Source organism: Eubalaena glacialis, chromosome X, assembly GCF_028564815.1.
Source record: "Eubalaena glacialis isolate mEubGla1 chromosome X, mEubGla1.1.hap2.+ XY, whole genome shotgun sequence".
Lineage (NCBI taxonomy): Eukaryota > Metazoa > Chordata > Mammalia > Artiodactyla > Balaenidae > Eubalaena > Eubalaena glacialis.
The window spans coordinates 95,798,840-95,817,427 of NC_083736.1; the positions used below are offsets into that span (position 1 = coordinate 95,798,840).

At 40.3% G+C, this 18,588-nt stretch overlaps 1 long non-coding RNA gene across 1 annotated transcript in view; it reads right to left on the bottom strand.

The window, feature by feature from the left end:
• Positions 1–12,949, bottom strand: part of LOC133082661 (uncharacterized) — a 40,899-nt gene extending 27,950 nt beyond the window's left edge. Inside the window, exons 1-2 of the long non-coding RNA XR_009698970.1 lie at positions 12,847–12,949; positions 12,216–12,369 (exon numbers count right to left, since the gene is read on the bottom strand). This is a non-coding gene — a long non-coding RNA (uncharacterized LOC133082661). The remainder of the gene's footprint in view (positions 1–12,215; positions 12,370–12,846) is intronic.
• Between the last annotated feature and the right edge of the window lie 5,639 nt (positions 12,950–18,588).

The window sequence follows — 18,588 nt, forward strand, 5'->3', positions numbered from 1 at the left end:
CTTTGGGGAAAACATAACCCAGATGAAAACATTAGCAGGGATTACCTTTGAGTGCTGTGTTTAGGGCATTGTTGTATTATTTCCTTTTCTATGTGTTGTATTTTTACCTATAACAAATATGTATTACTCTTGTAAATACACAAAATAATAAAATCACTGGGAAACATAAGCAATCTCTGCTCTGCCTACAGGAGAGCCATAAATTTAGAAGAGGAACATCCCTGAGGCACAGGAAGGGAGAACAAGATGTTGGGGAGCCCATTCCACAGTATAACAGGACACAATTCCCCCAATTCCAAACCGTATTGCTTGCTATCAATATTTTAAATTCCCTGTTATTAAACTGGGGGAAAATGTTGTACCTCGGTTTGATTTGTTTTATTGTGCCCTAATGAACAGTGAGGCTGAGGGTCTTATCAGATGCGAAGCACTAGTTAGTGTACACAGGATAGCTGTGGGGCTCGGCAGCCACACAGAATCTGTTCACATCTTAGTCTTGTGACTGGCTAGCCCTGCCCTCACGGTGCCCCAGTTCCCTGATGGTTAAAGTGGGGCAACAGGAGCTCCTCCTCATAGGCTGTGGGGAGGATAAAATGAGTAAGCATAGGGTTAACGCCTATATCAGTGCTGGGCAGTGAACAGGTCAGGAACAAATATTAATGATTCTTATTATTATCATACCTAAATGGATCATTAGAAATTATAGGATCATTTTTATTATTATGTGAGCTTATATTGACTGGCTTGACTTTCAAAATATGGTGTTTATCATAAAAAAGTAGTTTATAAAACTGTAAGTAGGATTTCACCTCATTGCTATTCTTAAAAATGCATAATTATACTTGCATAGTACAATTTCTGAAAAAAAATATGTAGTCAAATGTGGACCGTTCTTATCCACGGGAAATAGACTTTTAAGACTTTTAATGATTTTTTTTCCTTTCATGCATTGTCTATCCATTTTTATCTACAACAAAAGTGTCTTGGTTTTGGAAGTGCAAAATATAATAAGAATAAATGTCCCTAGCCCTTCCCATAGGAAAGTAGGTCAGCGTCAACATGGGGAATCCTTAAGCCACGGGAATTAAGTAATGGGTGGTCTCAGAACTAATTCATGAATCTACCACATGACACTCCTAGTTGGGCTAGGAGAAAATCAGAGATGCCAGCAAGCATTTCTCTCTAATAAACCTTACATTCAGCAGTCAGACGACATCTCCACTTCCCAGGATTTTAGTGAAGGTCATGAGATGAAAGTAGTTTCACAACATGCTTCTTTCTGTTCTCTCCCAAATAAAGCCCCTTGAGCTAAGAGCAAGCCATGTATTTAACCACCAATTAGCCAAGCAGTGAACTCCACAGGGAAGGGAAAGGGTGAGGGTCTGCATGAGATCACCTAGCACCCAGCCCTACAGCATCCAGAGGGAAGAATGCTTAAACAGCAGGATTCAGGGGAAAAGTTTAGTCACAGGATAAATCAGACAAAGTCCCCAGGAACAATCAACATGTGAGAATGAAATCAACTTTAAAATACCTTCCTTATGCAACTAAAAATAAGAAAAGGAAAATACACACATGCCCATCACTTGCAATACAATATCAGCTCAAGTTCAAAATGGGATACATGCCCAAACCAACTGAAGGATTTGGGTGTTAGTCTGAACACAGGAAAACTAACTGCCTGCAATCACATCTTCTTTCACCAGGATGACCCAGATTAGGTTTCGGATGTACAGGCCTAGCTGCGCAACAGTGTGAATGAAAGACAGAAAAATTAGGCCTGGACAAAGGGAAGAAGTGTCATATTCAGGAGGCACTGAGACACTGTTTAGAGCTAGCTGAGACATGGCAACTCTAAGACTTTGAACACAGCAGATAAAAAGCGACTAAAAATAGTGTCTGCTGATTCCGTTAGCAAAGAAACTGAGAAAACAGGTGTGTCCATTTTAGAAGCTCTGAAAGAGAATATATATGGCATAACATTCATAACATATACATTTCCTTTCTGCTCCTTCAAATCCAAATGATCTCTATGAGCTCTTTTTATTTAAGTCATCTGTTTTCTTAGGGGAGAACAGAGGAGAAACCATACATATATTTATTGAAGTTTTATGATATTATAGATCAGATATCTTCTATCGGTTTGTTCATTTTTCCTCACAACAGATCTGAGGTAGGTATCAACATGCCATTTCATAGATGACCCACTATACTGTCACACACATCTACTTAGAGGCATCCTTCTTCATTTTCCACGGGTTATTTTTTTCCCAATGAAAAGATATAATTTTTAGGAATAGAAACAAAAAGTTTCCTTTAAAGCAGATTACAAAAATTAACTGTTGTATGATCCCAATGCCCGTTAAAGAATTCATGTGTATAAAAAGAATGAAAGGACATATAGGTAGCTTTCATTTCCTGCTTACTCCTGTATCTGCATCTCATTTCTTTATTAAATGTGAATTAGGTGTCTACTGTGTACCAGGCATGGTCAGTCCAATTCCACATCTGCATCCCACACCTTCCCTCTCCTGATCAGTAGACCTGGGTAACTGGAGATGTCCACAGGCAGCAAGGTGGATGTTAGTGCGCACACCATGGGGTGGTGAGGTATGACCTCAAAGGGACTCCATTCCAAACAAGTTTAGTCCAAGCTTCACCCTGAGTCCAGGAAACCTGGCATCTAAACAGGAAATAATGCAGTTGAGAGGGGAGAGGTTGTACTTGGGAAACCGAGGCAGCTCGTAACCCACACCTTTGTTCTCTTGAAGAGCCCTAAGAGGCTACTACTTTCTCCTGACAAGATTTCCCTCCCAGAAGGACAGTGAATGTCAAGGTAATAACACTGTGTGGTTTCAGTCTTGGTTCTGTCATGGGTGCGAGCTAGAGGGTTATTTTCTCTTAGCTCTTGGCCAGGTTGCATGATAGATTTCAAGAGTGATTTTGTGTCTGTCTTATCCCTAGGAGGGTGGTCCCTCCCATTTAGTTATCTGAGGGGTCCATCAGAGGTGACATGGAGTTTCTGCTTCATTTAGGGCCTTGTCTCCCAGTGGTGGGGGCCTGGACCCAGATCCACAGGAGACAGAAAGCACAGAGACCAAGTTCTCAAAGACAAGCCCAGACCGGGACCCTGATCTGAACATCTAAGTCTCCTGATTTAGTGGATAGTTTTCACAGATTTCTCCCAAGATGAGACCTCCCCTCAGGGTTCCTGTAATGCCCGACACCCCTTATGATCCATCGTTCTCTCTTCCCTCTCCTGTCCACAGAAGTACACCCACAGTGAAGTTCCTCTATAAACTTGCTGGTGAGAAACCATTTCCAACTATGACTAAATATCCAGAAGGAATTAGGGAAAAGATGATATATTCATTTTAAAAAATACATTGCAAAAGAAAAACACATAAGCAAAGCAAAATGAAAAATTAAAAATTGGGAAAAATATTTAGAACTTGCATACAACAAAGGGTTATATCCGTAATACGTAGAGAACTCATGAAAAAGTGAGGGGGGGGGACCAAAAAACATGAAAAACACCAAGAAAGAAAAAGGGGCAATAGATACTAACAGGTATGTCAACAAAAAAAAGGTCCTTAAACATGTAAAAATTGTTCAATCTAACTCATGATAAGAGATACAAAGAAAAAAAATAACTACCTCTTCTCACTAAATATATAGTCTGTGAGGAAACAGGCTTCCCAGGCATTACTGGAGCTTATGTGAAATGGTCCAACCCCCATGGATAGGGTTTAATGCTATCTAGTAAAATTACTAGTAAAATGTATTTCCCCTTGGAACAGGTAATCACTCTTCTAAGTAACTATCCCAAAGAAACAATGCAAAAGATAAAAAGGCATAAGCACAAGGTCATTCCTTTCAGAAAAATTTGTAACAGTAGAAAATTAGAAACAAGACAAGAGTTCACCAGCAGGGAGCTGGATGATCACCAATGGTCCATCTACATCCTAGCAGACTATGCAGCTATGGAAGCAATGAGGACTCCCTCTCTGTGATGTGACTCTGTGGAGTCATCTCCAGGATATATTGTTCAGTTAAAAAAGCCCGGTGCAGAGAAATGTGTAGAGCTTCTGTCCAATACAGTAGCCACTAGACACACGTGGTTATTTAAATTTATATTAGTTATATTAATGAAATTAAAAATTCAGTTCCTTAGTCACAACAGCCACATTTTAGGTGCTCAACACCCGCAAGTAACCTGTGGCTACCATGCTGAACAGACAGATACATAGCATTTTCATTTCTGCAGAAACTTCTATTGCACAGCACTGGTGTAGAATATGCCACCTCTTATCTATGAACAGGGGAGAAAACTAATATACGTATTGTAATTGATTATATTTTTTTAAATGGAAGGTTAAAACTCAAACTAACAAAAATGATTACCTATAAGATGACAGAGGAGCAGCTCAGGATGGAAGATGATAGATATTCTCATTAAAAATATAATACATTTTTTCTTTTTTTTTCTTTGATTCCATATATATGTGTTAGCATACAGTATTTGTTTTTCTCTTTCTGACTTACTTCACTCTGTATGACAGACTCTAGGTCTATCCACCTCACTACAAATAACTCAATTTCGTTTCTTTTTATGGCTGAGTAATATTCCATTGTATATATGTGCCACATCTTCTTTATCCATTCATCTGTTGATGGACACTTAGGTTGCTTCCATGTCCTGGCTATTGTAAATAGAGCTGCAATGAACATTTTGGTACATGACTCTTTTTGAATTATGGTTTTCTCAGAGTTTATGCCCAGTAGTGGGATTGCTGGGTCGTATGGTAGTTCTATTTTTAGAAAAAATGGTCATGAATAACCTAGGGGCAAGACGGGAATAAAGACACAGACCTACTAGAGAATGGACTTGAGGATACAGGGAGGGGGAAGGGTAAGCTGGGACGAAGTGAGAGAGTGGTATGGACATATATACACTACCAAACGTAAAATAGATAGCTAGTGGGAAGCAGCTGCATAGCACAGGGAGATCAGCTCGGTGCTTTGTGACCACCTAGAGGGGTGGGATAGGGAGGGCGGGAGGGAGACGCAAGAGGGAGGAGATATGGGGACATATGTATATGTATAACTGATTCACTTTGTTAGAAAGCAGAAACTAACACACCATTGTAAAGCAATTATACTCCAATAAAGATGTTAAATATATATATATATATATATATATAATACATAATTACTGACTCCAGGTACTGAAAAGGACAAGAAACAATGACCAATCCAGTAGCAATGAACAACTCTAGTTGCTCAGATTGAACTAAACACATTTCCCACTAAAAGGAACCAGGCTTCCTTGGAGAAAAGGCTGATTCTGGGACTAAGCAGGGATTGTAGCAGATGAGTCTGAACCAAACTCTCATACAAGCACACATGTCAAAAGACACAACAGCCAACCCAAAGACTCAGAGGCCAACCCAAAGGCTCTCACACGGTCCAATAATAGAACAATTTGAACATCAAAAATATTAATGACTGCAACGGATTAAAACATCAAGTATATAAATGTCTAGAGCCTATGATGACCCTCTAAAAGAGAAAACAAACAAACAAAACCTCCAGCTTTGGAGGAGCCCAGGGAAACAACTTTTTTTTTTTTTTTTTGGTTGCACTGTGCAGCTTACAGGATCTCAGTTCCCTGACCAGGGATTGAACCTGGGCCATGGCAGTGAAAGCCCAGAATCCTAACCACTAGGCCACCAGGGAACTCCCAACAACTCACTATTTTGAAAAGTAGAAATACTGCAAAAGAATTAAGCATTAATCCTTCTCTTCTGTGTCAACCAGACCTCAGTGTAACCTCATAGCTGATAAGGAGAAGTTTGTTTTATAGAAGAATTCCAACTAATAAATGCAAAAGAAATTATAGAATTAAAACATTACTGGGAATTCCCTGGCAGTCCAGTGGTTAGGACTCCACACTTTCACTGCTGAGGGCATGTGTTCGATCCCTGGTCAGGGAACTAAGATCCTGTAAGCCGTGTGGTGTGGCCAAAAAAAAAAAAAGAATTAAAACATTACCATTTGCAACCATTAATGAAATATAGATCTAGGCCATAATCTTTAAGAGGCTAAAAAACCATGAGTTAAAAGGTCTATGGGAAATTTCATAATGGGTGGATCAGACTGACAACACCTGGACCCAGTGGTCAGTCTCAAAGACACAATAGGAAAGACAACCAGATATGATGAGGCTCCTGATGTAGGGCTACAGGAAGTACAACTCCACATCTCAGGTACTCCTTCCACCAATCTGAATCTGAGCAAGCCTCTATATATATAGTAATTACCAATTTAAAGGAAATAGGATGGGCCAGAGGAATAGAACAAACAGCATAATAGAGATACAATCAGCATAATCCAGAATGCAAATTTCACAGGAAAAAGATCCAGTTTGTTAAGTAAATCAATGGAGATTTAAAAAAGAGGACATTTGGATGAAAAGAGACTAAGATTTCAGAGAAATTAAACTTAAAACCACAATGAGATATTACCACATGCATATAAGAACAACAAAAATGAGAAATATGAAAAATATCAAATTGTCTAATGCATAGTAACTGTGATGATTATCTTTTAACTTTTATAATTAGTATCTTCACATTTGTGTTAAATAAATATGGTCTGTATATGCAAAAATGCCTACTAAAGCATAGTTTCCACCTAACATCACCCAACATAGGCTGACATAGTTCAACAAATGTCTCTTTCTTCTTCCTAAGTATATTGGCTAGGAGTGTGGGCTATGGAGACAGACCAGGTCCAAACCATTGTTCTACCATTTATAAATGGTATGAATTTGAGCACTTTTACTTCACCTCATAGTCACTCAATTGCCTCATCTGCATAACAGCAATTATACAGTACTGACCATAGAAGAAAGATGTTCAAAGCAAAAATATTGCCTTGTGTTTTGGTTTCTACAAGGATAAATGGTCAGGAATCACACAATTTTTAAAATTCTACTGCAGAGACACTGGGATAGCTGGCTCTCTCTGAACCCTAGGAGAATGAAAGAACCTCTATGTGCCTCAGTTTCGTCTTCTGTAAGATGAGGAAAACAACTGTCCTTACCTCATGGGTTGTTGTTTTGAGAATTAATTGAGTTAATACATGCAAACACTTTGAACGATGTGAGGCACACAATATCAGCTCAATAAATGCTAGAATTTTCATAGGTACATGCAAGTTTTGATAGTTTTACAAAAAGTTTTCATGTGTCTTTAATAAAGTTTGTCATTTGGGACTCAGCTCAAATAAAACTTCCTGAGAAAGAGCTTCACTGACAACCCTGTCTACAATAATCCCTGTCCTCGTCATTTTCTACTCAATGGATTTTATTTTGTTGCAAGCATTTATTCCCATATAAAATGGTCCTGCTTACTGATTTGTTTCCCTGCTTATTGACAGTTTCCCCAAACTAGAATAAAAGCTCCAGGGATACTGCCCTGTCTTGTTCACTGTGTTGCATCCCCAGGGACTAGCTCAGTGAGTGTTATGGGTTGAAATATGTCACCCCAAAAACGATATGTTGAAGTCTTAACCCCCAGTACCTCAGAACATAACCTTACTTGGAACTATGGGTGTTGCAGATGTAGTTAGTTAAGATGAGGTCATACTGGAGTAGGGTGGCCCCTAAACCAATGTGACTGGTGTCCTGATAAGAAGACAGCCACATGAAGACAGAAGAACAGGGATAACACCATGTGATGATGCAGGCAGAGGTTGGAGTTACGCAGGGCCAAGCCAAGAAATGCAAAGATTGCCAGCAAACCACCAGAAGCTAGAAGCACAGATAGATTCCCCAACTGGTTTCAGAGGGAGCATGGCCCTGGTAATACCTTGATTTCAGGTTTCTCGCCTCCAGAACTGTGAGACAATACATTTCTATTGTTTAAGCCACCCAGCTTGTGGTACTTTGCCATGGCAGCCTTAGGAAACTACTGTAGTCCCTCCCATATAAAACACTGAATAAGTATTACTGAAAAGAAAGAATTGTTCCCTTTTTTACCTACTGGATCAAATGCAGGTACTTAAAGCTGAGTTGCAGGAGAAGTTGACGCCAAAATTACACATTAAAGGATTCAAAATTTTAACACCACCTTCTTGCAAATCCACAGCAGTGCTTTTCAAACTTGGATGATACCACAACCAAGAAGAGAAATTATTCAACGCGTACACACCTCCCAAACCACCTCCCTATTTTAGATACAGCAGACCTAGGATGAGCCCAGGAATCTGCTGTTTCAACAAGCAGCCCTGGACAATTTTGATGAAGTTGTCCATCGACCACACTTGGAAAAATCCTGACCTACACATCTGACGTTGGTGTACTATTAATTTAATGTCTACCATACAGAGGTCTGTGATAGCTGGTGTGTCTCTGTTAATGTAATTTACTCAAAAGTGCACTGGCCCTCCCCTCCCACCTACAACCACACATTGCTTTCCCACAGGGGATCACAATTAAGCTCCTTTGGATTTTTTTTCTTTTTTTTTTTTCTTTTTTTTTGGCCGTGCCATGTGGCTTGTGGGATCTTAGTTCCCCCGACCAGGGATTGAACCCAGGCCCTCGGCAGTGAAAGTGCAGAGTCCTAACCACTGGACCGCCAGGGAATTCCCTCCTTTGGACTTTATCTACAACATCAGCTCCTCGTGACTCACCAGCACACTACCTTCAGACTACAACTAAAACTCTTTCCTGAGTCTCCAGCCTGCTGGCTTTCCCCATCAGACTCCACAAAGCCTCCACAAACTAATGAGTCAATTCCTTAAAATAAATCACTATCTATATATAAACATCCTACTGGTTCTCTTTGAGAACCCTGGCTAATACAGGTATTAAGAATCAAGTATCTTTTCCATCTTAGAGTAACCTGTGCTTTCAACCAAAAAGATTCCCCAGCAACATTTGGCTACTGACAGTTCAGTGAAAATATAATACCTAGAAACTGTAATAAAAATATTCCCATGACAATAACATCAAAAAGTATGAACTACCTAGAGATAACCTATGTTGCACATCCATGTCCACAAATGTGCAAGGCCTAAACTCTGAATGCTGCAAAACATTGCTGAGAAAAATTAAATCAGGACTAAATAAATGAAGGGATATACCATACTCCTAGGTCAGAAGACTCAGTATTGTTAAGATGTCTATTCTCCCCAAACTGATCTATAGATTCCTTGCAATCCCAATAAAAATCCTAGTGTGGGGCTTCCCTGGTGGTGCAGTGGTTAAGAATCCACCTGCCAATGCAGGGGACACGGGTTCGATCCCTGGTCCGGGAAGATCCCATGTGCTCCAGAGCAACTAAGCCTGTGTGCTACAACTACTGAGCCTGCGCTCTAGAGCCCACGAGCCACAACTACTGAGCCCACGTGCTCTAGGGCCTGCATACCACAACTACTGAGCCTGCGTGCTGCAACTACTGAAGCTCACGCGCCTAGAGCCCATGCTCCACAACAAGAGAAGTCATGCAATGAGAAGCCCGCGCACCGCAACGAAGAGTAGCCCCCACTCGCCGCAACTAGAGAAAGCCCGCATGCAGCAACGAAGACCCAACGCAGCCAAAAAAAAAAAAATCCTAGTGTGCATATTCTTTTAAAAAATTGACAGAATTATTCAAAAACTCATGTGAAAATGTGAAGGGCCTAGTCTATGAAAAACAACTTTGAAAAGAAAAAAGTTGGAGGTTAAGCACTTTTTCAAAACTCATAAATCTACAGTAATCAAGGCAATGTGGTATTGGGATGAAGGTAGAAATGTATATCAAAATTTAAAAGTCCAGAAATAGACCCACACATATATGGACAACTGATTTTCAACAAAGCTACAAAGGCAATTCAGTGGAAAAAGGAGTCTTTTCAACAAATAGTACTGGAACAAGTAGATAGCCATATGCACAAACATAAACTGTGATCCATATAATGCACCACATACAAAAGTTAACTCAAAAAGAATCACTGACATAAACATAAAAGCTAAAACTATTTAAAAATTCTAGAAAAATTACAGTAGAAAATTCTTGTGACCTTAGGTTTGGTGAAGATTTCTTAGATATGAAATCAAAAGCAAAATCTAAACCATAAATGAACAAATCGATGCACTAAATTTCCACAAAATTAAAACTGTTCTTCCAAAAACACTGTTGAGAGAATAAAAAGACAAGCCATTGAATGAATGAGAGAAAATGTTTGCAATTCATAGATCCGCTATCCAGAATTAAAAATCTCACAAAGGTCAATAAGAGGAAAACAGATACTCCAATAAATAAGTGGACAAAAGATTTGAACAGATACTTCACCTAAGATATACAAATGTCAAATAAACACATGAAAAGATGTTCATCATTATTAGTCATTACGAAAATGTAAATGAAAACAATGAGAAAACACTACACCCCTCTGAGAAAGTCCAAAATTAAAAAGACTGACCATACTAAGTATTGGCAAGGCTGTGGAGGATGAAACTCTCATATCTCATACACTGCTAGTGGCAATGAAAAATGATTTGACTACTTAGGAAAAAAATTTAGCAGTTTCTAACAAAGTTAATTTTACAACTACCATATGACCCAGCCGTTGCTCTTCTAAGTATTTACTTAGAAAGAGAAAACGTATGTCCCAGCAAAGAATTATATACAAATGTTCATAGAAAGTTTATTTACAAGAGCCCCAAGTTGGAAACAACCCAAATATCCATTAACAGGTGAATGGATAGAACAAATTGTGGTATATCCATATAATGGAATATTTCCACATTACAGGAAAGGAAAACTAATCTAAAGTGACAAAAGTCAGTAGTTGTATGCGAATGAGGTAGGTTGAAGTAGAGACAGAGGCAGGAGAGAGCTAGGTGGGCAGATTACCAAGGAGCACAAGGAAGCCTTTTGAGGTGATGGATATGTTCATTATCTTAAGTGTAGTATTAGATTCACAGGTGCATATATATATCAAAACTTAGAGCATATACTTTATTTTTTTTATTTTATTTATTTGGCTGTGCCGGGTCTTAGTTGCAGCACACAGGATTTTCGTTGCCACGTGTGGAATCTTCGCTGCAGTGTGCGGAATCTTTGCTGTGGCGTGTGGGATCTTTAGTTGTGGCATGCGAACTCTTAGTTACGGCATGTGGGATCTAGTTCCCCAACCAGGGATCAAACCCAGGCCCCCTGCATTGGGAGTGCGGTGTCTTAGCCACTGGACCACCAGGGAAGTCCTTAGAGCATATACTTTAAATATGCTCAGTATCTTGTATGTTAACCATACCTCAATATAATATTTGAAATATATTTATATATTCATAATTCTCTGATGCAATTAAGTTAATCAGGTGAAAAATTCTTACAGTTATGCTCTTGTACATTAACAGATCCACACTATGTCATCAAATAACCAAAATAATCATATGCAATAAAGTATGCCCAAATATTTAGGGAAAGTTGATGTTCATTTCCTTCTGAAGTACAGAAATAAAAACATTATATCTCAGGAAAATCATAATGATATTAAAGAGGAACTGGTTATTTCAGGGAATGTAGCTGAGTATCATTCTGTTAGGGCAAACTCTAAAGTAACAAATGCTTTTTTAAAAATAAATTCTATCACTGACATTTTAAACTAACACTTGGAAATTGTCTGGTTCTTTTAAAAATGTCATTATAAAAGGAAAAAAAAACCATAGTCACCAGGGAAGAATCTACATTACAATGTCAAATTGTTAGGAAGATCTAACTACTGCATATTTCCATACTCATCTGAGAGATACAAGGGAATCACTGATTATTATGTAAAAGGTGAGAACAATTTAGGTATATTTATTACCAATGAATGTTAAAGGCCAACTTCCTTCCCAAATGGACAATCCATTGCTTTTCAGCACCAAAAAAGAAAGAAAGAAAGAAAGAGAGAGAGAGAGACAGAGAGGGAGGGAGGGAGGGAGGGAGGGAGGAAGGAAGGGAGGGAGGAAGGAAGGAAGGAAGGAAGGAAGGAAGGAAGGAAGGGGAAAAAAAGACTTCTATCAGACGGGCCTCAAGGGTTACTACAAAGCATGTAGCTGCTGATGGAAATCCCAAGTGCTAAACCTCTTTCCCATGATTAAATCAAAGTAGCTTCTCTACATTTTGTGACCCTCACAGGAGCTATTCCACAACATGCTTTTATCAGATCTATGAACTCACTTGAGCCAGGCGGCATATCCAAAGAAAGATGTGAAGTGTTGGGCTCTCCTGCCCTTGAACCCGGAGTAGAAGCTCCAGCAGCCATCAGGACACAGATGCTCAGAACCTGCCTCCTTCAGACACCTGATATGAGCAAGGCCACCAGCATGAGGAGCTGCACAGGGAGAGACAAATCCAGCAATCACCATGCTTTACTGGTAACTGTGTGCCCTGCACCGTGCTAGGCACTGCGTTAGAGACAAGGACACTGAAACAACTGGATAGTGATGCTAACAACCAGAAGGTACAATGAGCTTCCCACCAGGGCCTTTTTCTTCTCCTTTCCTCATATGTCCCCTGAGAACAAAGTGGAAAAAGAATAAGAAGTGGCCTGAATTCATACAAACATCCATGATCCTGCGATAACCACAGGACCATCGGCTTATTCACATGTTATCGCTAAATGTTCACAGAGACCCTTTAGGGAAAGCATCCTTATTCCCATTTTACAGAGGGGAAAGCTGAGGCTTAGAGTCGTTACCTGTCTCACCTCCCACGCCCCTGCCTTTAGAAGGAAAGTGGCTCGAGGACACCCCTGGAGCAGGACACCACACCCACTGGGGCCGGGCAGGACCCCAATGGCTTTACTTACGAGACAGCCCGGGCACCGAGCCCCAAAGCAGGAAAGAGGGGACCTGGATGTGGATCGCTTTGTCTCCCCACACCCCAGGGCGGCCCAGCCCCCATCGCGGGTACCCACTCTCCCAACTCAGTTCCAAACACCTGAAGGAGAAACCTGCTCTCCTTGCCAGGCCGCTTCTGTCTCCATTAAAAAGTCGTCAAGGTCGCCTTATTGACGTCACGTTTCTATAGTAACCGCCAGGTGCAGGCAGATCTTCCACCACCTTAAATACCTCCCCACCCTCCTCCACCCCCTTGTCCTTAGCTTAAAGCAAAACACCTTAGCTCTTCAGGCTGCCGCTTGGAAAACATACTAATTAGAAGCACTAGACTGGGACCCCGGCAACTGGCAAAAATCTGTCCAGTTTCGTGGGACAAAACATGTGCTTGTCGTCAGGAATTGTGTTTGCTTTAAAGAGACAGTAGGGGTGTATTATCAGAACACAGAGACCCAGGGAAGTATGTAGGGTTCCTGCAGATGAGTTAGCCCTCCCTCTGAGGGTGAACGTGTACTATCACAGCCCATGCTAAGCAGTTAGCCATCTGTGGCAGAGAACTGAGAACTCTCTATAATCATGTAACCCAATGATCTTGATACATATACAAAAATGTCATTTACAAATCTCAGAGTTATTCCAGGGAGGCAGGCCTAAAACATCATAGTCATTTAATAGACAGAAACCTGGGTCAATTGAACGATACATTGTTTTTTCCTGGGGAATTCCTAGCCTCCATTCCCAATATTTTCTTCCACATGGAGGGACAGCCACGGCCAAACCCATGTAACCTCTCTATACACTCACTCCTCTATCTAGAGAATCACTTACCTGATTCGTGAGGTTGGATGAACAAACAGGTTGCACAGCCCAGGCCCTCTCCCTTCAAAGTTCTTGAACCAACCTGCCCTTATGGAGCACATGTTTACTCTGCCCTCAGGAGTGGGTCTACAAATAGATCCACAGCTCCTTTCCCTTTTCTGTGTCTCGCCGGGTCCCAAACTATTCCTATGGTCTTGCTCTAAAATGACTGAGTCTTTAAGCGGCCTTGAAAATACACCCCTTCTCCATATCTTGACTCTAAACCAACTAAGAAATATGAAAAATAAGGTGAAAATACATCAACTTTATTCCTTATAAAGTGGTCTTCGTATTAATGAACCCCAGAACTGCACAGACTTATCCACCCAGCACTGCTGCATTGGGACAGTCAGAAAAGACCAGGACTGCAATGCATATGTCTCTGAGGTCTGGTGAAGGCATCCTATGTGTACTCAAGAAGAGTGGCTTCCTTGCAAGGCTATCCTTGTAGCAGGAGAAAGTGTTTCAGGACACCTTCTTTGAGAAACCCTTCTTAAAATGAGTAAACACCCCTTGTTCTGACAACGTACTCACCAAGGCACCTTCTGAGGATACGGCTTTCCACGTGTCTCAGGGAGCAGTTTGTAGCAATACCTCTCCATCCCTTCACAAGCATGACTGCAGTGGAGCCTCGTCTGTGGAAGGGAATTTAGGAATAAATTTCTAAAATTCCAAGAGTATGATGAAAATCATACATCGTGAAAATTTATCTTGGGAATCCCAGAAGGAATTGAGGAAATTTCAAAAACTATACCCACATATAAACCCACACACAGACTATAGCCAAAATTATAACGACGTCCTATCGAACCTTCAAAGATCAGCAAATCCCTATCTTATCCAAAGATTACAGACTATAGAAAAAGAGAGTTCACCAAAACTACATGGTTCAGATATCCATTTCTGTTTAACAAACACCGCCAAAACAATAGCCATTTTTTAATTTCTCAGGATAATGTGGGTTGACTGGGTTCAGCTGGATGGTTTTCTGCTCCATGTGGTGTCTCACCTGGGGCTGCCATCAGCTGGAGGCTCCATTAGGCTGGCACATCTGAGAGAGCTCACTCACATGGATGAGCATGGGTTCTGGCTTCTGCTAGGGGCTCAGCTGCAGTTGTTGACTGGAGTACCTTGGTTCCCCTCCAGATCCCTCCATGTGTAGGGTTACCAGATTATATTTAAACCATTTACATTTGAATTTAAAATAAACAAAAAATCCTTTTTTGTGTAAATTTGTCACATGCAATATTACTTTGTTCATCTGAAATTCAAGTTCAGCTGGGCATCCAGTATGTTTATTTGCTAAATCTGGCAACCCTAGGGGAGGAGCCTGTGAATTTATAACATTAAGGACAGACCTTCTGAGGTGACTCTTCCACTGGGACTGGTCTGGAAAAAAGAAGAGATCATATTTAGCAATAAAGACAAAAGCTGTTAATAACTGATGCTGGTGGAATGAAGGGGAAATGGACACTGCCACACACTATTGGTGCCAAATGGGCATATCTGTTTTTTAAGGCCCATATTATCATGGCTGAATAACTTGAATGGCTTTTGATACAGAAGCCCTCTTTCCACCAACAAGGGAAATTCATATGAGGGTTTAGAAAAAGATCCCCAAGGTGATTCTGACCTGCAATCTGGTTAAGGGGCCCCAACTGAAGGGGCGGGTGAGGACCACATGAGCTCTCTGATTGACGGAGGAAAGAGCTACTATTTATGAAGCAGGTTGTTTAGAGGGGCCCAGATCTAGGTTCTTCATGTTAGTGACTGGATTTAATCTCACAACAGCCCCACTAGTGATGTATCACTATCCTCTCTTCATGGATGTGTGTGACTACAAAGCAAGTGCTCTTGAGCACAGAGACAAATGGCAAAGAGGTTGTTCCCCACGCCAACAGCCAGAGCCAGGGGTGGGACCTGGCAGCCTGGTCACCTTTAGTTGCTGGTGGCAGATCTTTAGCAAAGGTATCAGGACATGTACTGCTGAGGTGGTTAATCTCTGTTCTCCCTGTGTTAACCCTCCCAGCAGCAGGAAGCCAAGCCTGGTGTTCCTTCCCCCTGCCGCATGGGAAGTTTGTGACCAGGCTGGAAGCAGAAGCTGTCTGAAGCCAGTGTTTCTTCTGTCCTTTGTGAAAACTTATGGAAATGATTAGGCTGCTTGTACCTGGTAGGGAGGAAAGGGCATCTGAGGACACAGAGAGGGAAGTGAAATTTCTCCCAGAGAGGGATGAGGGTGGCTCCATGGATGGTCTATCAAGGCTGGGCATCTAATCATGACAGATTTTCTAGTGTGGATCGAGGGATGTATGGAGCAAGAATGGGATTCCAGCTTTTGCCCTAATCACAATATACCATGCATTCTCAACAGATGACATCATCCCCAAGAGGTCAAAGATTGGTTCTTGAGGTTAGGGTTTTCATAGATATTACAACGGTCTGTGAGCTTCCAAAGGACCACAGTACATAAACAGATAAACCACATCTGGAGTATTAAAAATTTCACATTCCGCTGGGGAGTGGGGTTGGGGGTAATTAGGCAAAAAATGTCTGAAAGGGCTCCTGGAGGGTGATAATGAAAGAAGACTGACAAACGCTTCATATACACAGTGACCTCTTACGTAGATGTTGGTGTTGGTGATGATGATTGATGATGATGAGAATTAAGTATGGGGATTATGTGAATGACTGCTTTCTAAGATGGTGGGTAGAAAGGGATCAGTCAGAACAGACATTTCCTCTGAGAAAGATGATATGGAGGGTAGGAAATTAATGTAAACAAATGGTACTCTAAATTGTATCTCCTTTACTCTTAACACTTATTCAGTTACCTATTTAATCCTATAATTTAAACATTTCTTTTAATTTATTTATTTATGTATTTATTTATTTAATTTTTGGCTGTATTGGGTCTTCGTTGCTGCGCGTGGGCTTTCTCTAGTTGCAGAGAGTGGGGGCTACTCTTCGTTGTGGTGTGTGGGCTTCTCATTGCAGTGGCTTCTCTTATTGTGGAGCACTGGCTCTAAGCATGTGGGCTTCAGTAGTTGTGGCATGCAGGCTCAGTAGTTGTGGCTCATGGGCTCTAGAGTGCAGGCTCAGTTGTGGCTCATGGGCTTAGCTGCTCCAAGGCATGTGGGATCTTCCTGGGCCAGGGCTCGAACCCATGTCCACTGCACTATCAGGTGGATTCCTAACCACTGCACCACCAGGGAAGTCCCTATTTAATCCTATAATTTAGATAAGGGTAAGAAGTTAGGAGAGGTGAAGTAAATCAGGGGAACTGCTATGGATACCTGCTCAGTACGTGAGCTTGAAATTACTCTAAAGCTTTTCCCATTGTATCCTGAAGCCACCAGGGCTCTAAATGCTCTAATTTCTCTGGACACTGGCATTCAATGCTGTCCAAGGTATTGCTTAATTTATTAATAATGACCTATATTACTTTTTTTTTTTACTGAAGTATAGTTGATTTCCAATGTTGTATTAATTTCTGGTGTACAGCAAAGTGATTCAGTTATAGATATATATATGTATATTCTTTTTCATGTTCTTTTCCATTATAGTTTATTACAGGATATTGAATATAGTTCCCTGTGCTATACAGTAGGTTCTTGTTGTTTATTTACATATAGTAGTGTGTATATGTTAATCCCAAACTCCTAATTTATCACTCCCTCCCTCCCTTCCCCTTTGGTTACCATAAGTTTGTTTTCTATCTCTGTGAGTCTGTTTCTGTTTTGTAAATAAGTTCATTTGTATCATATTTCAGATTCCACATATAAGTGATATCATATGGCATTTGTCTTTCTCTTTCTGACTTCACGTAGTATGATAATCTCTAGGTCCATCCATGTTGCTGCAAATGGCATTATTTCGTTCTTTTTTGTGGCTGAGTAGTATTCCATTGTATATACATACCACATCTTCTTTATCCACTCATCTGTCGATGGACATTTAGATTGTTTCCATGTCTTGGCTATTGTAAAGAATGTTGTTATGAACAGTGGGGTGCATGTATCTTGAATTAGAGTTTTCTCTGGATATATGCTCAGAGAGTGGGATTGCTAGATCATATGGCAACTCTATTTTTAGTTTTTTAAGGAACCTCCGTACTGTTTTTCATAGTGGCTGTACCAATTTACATTTCCACCAATTTAGAATTCATGGAGATCTAGGGAGAAAGTGAATATGAAGATGCAGCTGAATGGGTTTCCAAAATCATGGTAAATAGTGGAAAATCACAGCAAAATATAACATTAACAGATGGAGTTTTCAATAAAGTAGCTATAGTAGGTATCTATGTAGATTTCAGTGTAGATATAATACATAAAGCAAATGTAATGTAAAGGGGGGAGGGTAAGGGGATCTATTAAGGTGAGGTTTCTACATATCAACTGAAGTGGTAACATAATGATTCTGAGTACTGATTCTGAATAGACTGTGGAAAGTTAAGTAGGTAGTTTGTAATCCACAGAGCAACCACAAAAATATTATACAAAGAGATATATTCAAATTCAGAATAGAAAATTAAAATGAAATACTAAAAGGCATTCAGATAAGCCAAAGAAAGGGGAAACAGGGTAATGAAAAACAGAGAGGACAAACAAAACATGGAAAATAAAGTGGTAGATCTAAATAGAAACATATCAATAATTAATTGTCAATGGTCTAAATACATAACTAAATGACTTAGATCGTCAGAATGGATTTATAAAACAACAAAAAACAAAAATGGCCCAACTATATGTTGTCTACAAGAAACTCCCTTCAAATATAATGATATAGGTAGCTTAAGAGTAAAACAATGAATAAAAATACACCATGCAAACACTGATCAGAAGAAAGCAGGAGAATCT